Below are 6,546 nucleotides of genomic sequence, written 5' to 3'. Positions count from 1 at the left end.
CTGAAACTTGCAGACAAAAGTAACAAAATTTATTGAGAAGTCGTCAGTCCTTAAATAGGAAGTCAGAAAATTCACAGATCTGTCTGCAAAGATCATGTTTATTTTACAACAGTTTTAACCAGTAAATAACTGAAATACATGACTATATGATACTGTGTTTTAATGGACATTCTATATCAAGGAGCTATATTAGATGAGAAAACTCCAATTTCAAAACTTCAACCAGCAATACTGGATACCCAGATCTAGATATACTTTAAGAATTTTAGTTTTGGATCCCAACCCACAGAGAGAGAGAGAGAGAGAGAGAGAGAGAGAGAGAGAGAGAGAGAGAGAGAGAGAGAGAGAGAGAGAGAGTCAAAATATTTTAAAGATCATAACCAACTAAACTTTGAAGTTAAAGAACCAAGAGGGTCGAACCCTACCACACCACGTTATTATCAGAATCTATCACCTGCATGACTTTGTTTTCCATTATAATGAGTTTATCGGTTTAACTTATTTTTACGAGAGAACCAATATCAAAACTTCAATAAGATTATTTCTCCCAAAAAACTTTATAAGATAGACAATCGCTGTACCTATCCGACAATCAATTAAAAAACGCTTTACTTTATTTTAAAATTGAGAGCAACAAATATGTCTATCGTGAATAAAGGTTCCAAACATACATACCTAACCCGTAATGGTTAATACATCTCCCGTTATCTATTGAATCTAATTACGATTTGGAGATGGAAATTGCAGTTGTTCCTTTTCGTGAAAAGTGAATAGCAACTTGATTTGGCAGTTTTTTCATTTTGGTATTTCCACGATTCCAATTATTATTATTATTATTATTATTATTATTATTATTATTATTATTATTATTATTATTATTATTATTATTATTATTGCCTTTTAATTTCACGAGCCAATAAATTAATTTGTTGCACATTTTAAATAATTTCAAGGGCTCTTTCAGTGAATTAAAGTAATAATCAACTACCATTACAAAAGACAGGAATTCGTTGGTTCACGTGGATCAAAGTAAATGATAGCCTTAATTTCATGAAAATATCTCTAAAAATTTTCCCAGTTTGGATAATGATGCTGTTGACAGGAACTTTTAATCGTAAAACAGATCTCAGAGATTGCGTTGAAAACTTTGCCTAAAATAATTCTATTCTGTGTTTCCAGAAAAGAGCACTGAATTTTGAACAGCCTCCTACTGGATTTTTAACATTCCTGCAAATAGCGTAATAATACAAACTAAAGTCAGCACTATTTTACTAGAACAGCAAAGCCACGTAGGCTACGTGACGCACTTCCAAGATCGATACTGTCAGGTCAAGGAGGAAAATAGGTGAGGGAAAAAGGTGAGTAAGCCTAGCTAATTTAGTTTAGAGATACTACTAAGTACAAGTTACGGATCCGTTCTTGGTCACTGCTCTCTGAAAACCACGTTCCATCGATCCTCCTTATCGGTGAAATAACATGGCACCCTTACGTCCACAAACCCACCCACCCCACCCACCAACACCAATGTTCAAGCCGTCTGGGAGGAGAGGGTAATAAATTATGAACTATAAAGTGTGGAGTTACGAACCTCCTGTATCGGTGAACTAACGGCAGACCAAGGTGGTGGCTATCGGACTTATGTGACAGTTTATCTGACAGTTAGGATCCTTCTTAGACAGTGACCCCAAAGGCTTTTCCGGGGTCGTTATCTAGGGCTAACATTTTTGGGGGGTCATTATCTTTAAGATATTTACAATATTTTGTTTATGTTTTTACGGTAATCCCCAATGGACTTGTACTAAACAGGCGCAAAAGAGGATACATACCGGTTTAAAACCCTTGGGGGTCACTACTAAGATGATCCGACAGTTATAGCTACATATACAAATTGTCAGACCACCACAGAATTGAATAAAAGGAGAAAAACTGGAGAAAACGGTAACTTTATACACGGAAACCATTCGAACACAACAAACAAGAATCTAATATTTTCAAACGACAAGTGTCTAGCCAAAAGCTACAGAAGAAAATTTAGGAACTGAAAAAACTCTCCCAAGGCTAAGCAATCCAAACACCCTTCCCCGTTGTCCCCCAGGTGCCATTCCTCCCTCTCCCTAAATCTTATCGATTGTTAAAATTTAATATTTTTATAAATGTCTATTCGGCAGTTTGCATCATCTGACCATCAGAGAAACACCAAATCAAACTACTTCCTCGCCAGAGGTGACAAGTTGTTACGGCGTTGATGACTGACAAAGTGGAACTTACACTTAAGTTGCATTCTGAGACCACAATCATCAGCCTAGACTAAGCGATGGTCATTACAGGAACGCATCCTAACATAACCCTCCTTCAGCTAACTTAACCAAGGAGACTGTGTTCCAACTGCGGCACTTCAGTGTTCATGTAGGCATAACTTTTTACAATATCCCATACAGCTCTGAGCCATATTCATCGTCTTTACGCATCCTCATAACAGGCCCCTCTAAAAATCTACATTCCTGTCTCACAAAATTTGATTTGTTGTTAATCACGAGGACAACTGTTTGTTAAAATTATCATAATGCGACACATGTAAACCAAACAAAAACCATCTCAGATCTTACATATGCATTTTCAACACATGAAATGCCAAATTCTAACTACGGCTATCGGTGATGTGTCCAAGGCTGATGTAAAAGTACACCATCAATTACGCTTCGAGTCAAGAGAATAGTTTTCATGGTACTGTACTCTGGTATTTATAGAGACAAGGGACTGGTCATGGGAATTACGTCAGCAGCAATGGTGTATGGGCTATTTCAACAGATCATTCAAAAACCGTGTCCCAAGTCCCAAAGTAGATCAGACATTTTGATTTGGGAAACCGTAGAGGAACACAGTATAGCCATGGAAGCAGTACTGCACTGAAAGACAAAAACTTGACCCAAAGGAACTAAAAGTCTGTTCCTTGTAGTGGTACCAATAGCTTAATGGTTGCATTGTTTAAGAGCAGAAGTCATAAACACTAATTATAATTAAGACCAGAAAATTTCAGTGAATTTAGCAGTTCTATGACTGCTGACAAACCTCACGAAAATCTTGCCAAGAAAGAAGTGGGTATGGACAAATCAGGACATCAATAAACAGAATAAAGCACTATATGGGACCAAATTAGAGAACCATATTTTATGAAAATATTAATTTCTACAAAGTATAAGACACCGAATCACAACTTTTTATCCCAGAACAAATGATCCTTTCAAATTACAGCAGACTCCTTTACGGAAAAAAACAAAAAAACATAACCGTAGGAACACTTACATTGTTTTTATGCAAGCCTCTTGACTGACTAATGAATGATTCATCTACATAGGCCCTGGACGATATGCCAGCGCGAGTGAGGCGCTTTTACTACTGGCTTTTGTAACCTAAAGAGGAAATCATTAAAATTGAAAATTATAAAACAATCATACAGAACTGCAACTTTGATAACATCGCCCCATCCCCCACCACAAAGACTACCCACCCACCAGAATAAAAGCAAACATAATACACATGAGTTTTGATTATGGGAGATTAAAATACAATCACATCATATTGGGAAAAATATGAAATAAAAATTATATAAGAGAACTTACATTTCTGTGGCAAACTTCGTGTGCAGTTTCCGAGTTCTTTCTATGGGTTTCAACACTTGATCCAAGGGGTGTGTCTCTTCCACCAAAGGCCATATTCCCACAATAATAAAATAATTGTAATTAAAACAAATTAATAATGATAACTCTCAGAACACAAACCCAGAAAGCCAAAAAAGCTGAAGACAACACATACAATGCACTTAGATTATGGAAATTTTCTGTACGATCAAATTACAGCAATCTTCATAATAGACACCATTAAAGTTAGAATATATATACAGAGGAACATTTATACCAGTGACAGAGAGAAAGAGAGGGCTCACCTAAAACCATCGACGGAGACGATAGCTTGCAAGACGAGATACCACCTGCGAAACATTACCGATTCTGCGTCGTTTTTCATTCTCAGATAATGAAAACTGTAATCAAGAAAAAAATAACATGAGGGGAAATCGCAAAACATGTCCTTTTCCTGATGCTTTTTAAGTAAACAAAAGAGGGAAATAATGCCTATGGACTTTATATTCTACTCGTATTCTAAGTTTAAGCTTTTCTAAGGCTCGGTCAAGGAAGTGCCGAAACCGTATACTAACCCACAAACAGCTCCAGAAACACTATACCGACACTAAACTAAGTAAATAACTAATATAAAAGTAGCAATTATATTTTGATGGTGGTAATTACATCATGTCAACATACTTTAGAAATTTAATTCAAAACGCCTTTAAAGATTTAAACATTCATAAATTGTTTGAGCCAATTAAGGGCTTCCATTTACTGTTTAATACAGTCAGAATAAATCTGATAGGTAAATATAAGTTTAACTGATTTTGGTCAATTAAGAGTTGACTCCCCAGGCATAAATCGTGTAAATATTCTAACTTGATAAGGAAAAAAAATAGCATTAGTGAAGGAAAAAAAGAAAATGGAAATAACAAAACACTGCGGCCGATATTAAACGGAAATGTTGGCTGAAACAGCTGAGAGTTCGTTCAGAGATGACGCGACACTTTTCATTAAGGGGCGAAACTCACCCAACCCCAAACGAAACTCCATATGAAACAATTCTCTAAATTAGAACATCTAGAAAACCCATAAAAGCCGCCGAAATTACGCATTATTCTAAGTCAACGCATTAAAAAACACACCGGGGAAGGTGCTGTGTAGGTGTAGTGCTAACCTTAGCTCTCCTCATTCGATTCTGTTCTTGACAAAGTGAATGGAAAAGGTGCTACGATTACAAGGGGGATAATGTTTGTGTAAACTACACTAGCTTGGTTTATTAAATAAACATTTTCTCATTACCTAATACAGAAAATACGTTACGGAACACACGGAATGGAAACCCTCCCCCCCTTATCTCCGGAACACTGAGAAAGCCCCTGGATTTAATTTTTTTTTAAATCTTACGTAATTTCACAGAATACAGCTTCGATTTCAGCTACAAAGTCACACCGACACTTGTAGCATCGATCAGCGATCAGGAGTCTGCGAATGGCAACTATTTTCCTATAGAAAAAAAAACTGTAGATCTGAAATTAATACTAGAGAGAGAGAGAGAGAGAGAGAGAGAGAGAGAGAGAGAGAGAGAGAGAGAGAGAGAGAGTATCTTCCTGTAAGTACAGAATCCTTCACGAGAAATTATATATTTTCCTTGTGTACGAGCTAACTGATGAGTGTCATTGAAGCAGCTTCGAGCTGTCAAACGAAGTTGTAAAAGTCAGAAGATGAAAATTTCCATGAATGCATTCAGATGAAAATAAAAGGAACCGATGAATGTAAATGCATGAAAGACGTGCTTTTAATACAAGGAACCTACCAAGCCTTTACTTGCTGGCCCGTAAATCGACCTGTCTTCAGTGACCGCATGCTCATGGTACTGCACATGGAATTTGCAATGCCTCTAATCCTACCAAAGTTTCTAGCCAGTCACAGAGAGAAAGTCTTAAAACAAATGTGCACCTTGAAATGCCGACAAATTTCTAGCTAAAACCATTTGGAGCCCTCAGGCATAATTCACGAGAGGATCACTGGTCCCTCAGGAGCATTGGGAGCCTTGCCCTAACTATAAATCGCCTGTAGTAATTAACTTTTAGCCGGATAAGTATCACCGAATGTTAAACAAATAGGCTTCGCATTAAAAACAAAAATTACAATTACTTACAAAATACTGCAAACTGTATCCATGGAAACAAATCCTACAACGGGTCATCTTCAAAAAACCGTTTGTACACCAACATGGCTGTCGAAGAACTGCTCAAGAATTCGCCAAAAAATTTGGCTTTGCCAATCATAGACCTCCACCACGCCCGACTTAGAATTCTTTTCTATCGCCTCCTCTCATTGGCTGAGGCTTTTGTGCTTTCTCTGGTGGAAGGAAGTTTTTGAGAGCAACTCTACCATTGGCTGACTGGACTAGAGCAGTTTTCAAATTTGTTTACAAGAATTCATTGCCACCTTCAATATCAAATGCACGTACAATGTCTTTAAAAAGATAGCCTAGAAATACATGTTCAAGTAAATTAATGGATATATCTACAAAGAGAGAGGAAATGATAAAATGGGAAAACTGAGAAGTGAAATTTTTAAAAAGTCATCCCAAACGAGCGGAACAGGTGATTAGAGCTGTGATCAAGACTGGAAAGCCTACTTGCAATAATTATGGGGAAACCTTTGCGATCTGAAAGGCAGCCTCCGTACATTAGGGGCCAACGAGACTATTGGGGATCTGTTTCAAAAAGTTTTTTGTTGATGAATCTACAAATAATTCATAACATCATTTTATACCCCCAGTGTGGACATTCAACATACCAAATGATAATGTGATGATAATAAAATGCTGTCACACCAACAAATAGGACTCGACTTTTATGAAGGAAATGGACGTTGGATGAAAGCAGGTCTGTAAGTTCAAAATGATATCGAG

The 6,546-nt window shown here is 37.0% G+C and overlaps 1 long non-coding RNA gene across 1 annotated transcript; it reads right to left on the bottom strand.

Annotated features, from left to right (window-relative positions):
• Nucleotides 1-3,303: 3,303 nt before the first annotated feature.
• Nucleotides 3,304-5,980, bottom strand: LOC136841282 (uncharacterized). Its single transcript, XR_010853872.1, has 3 exons — nt 5,785-5,980; nt 3,621-4,039; nt 3,304-3,410 (listed from the first exon to the last, which is right to left on the bottom strand). It is a non-coding gene; the product is annotated as an uncharacterized lncRNA (long non-coding RNA).
• Nucleotides 5,981-6,546: the final 566 nt, after the last annotated feature.

This window comes from Macrobrachium rosenbergii, chromosome 8 (genome assembly GCF_040412425.1).
Source record: "Macrobrachium rosenbergii isolate ZJJX-2024 chromosome 8, ASM4041242v1, whole genome shotgun sequence".
NCBI classification, from domain to species: domain Eukaryota; kingdom Metazoa; phylum Arthropoda; class Malacostraca; order Decapoda; family Palaemonidae; genus Macrobrachium; species Macrobrachium rosenbergii.
Note: the sequence above shows the minus strand (reverse complement) of the source record. Positions and strands in the feature narration are given on the sequence as shown.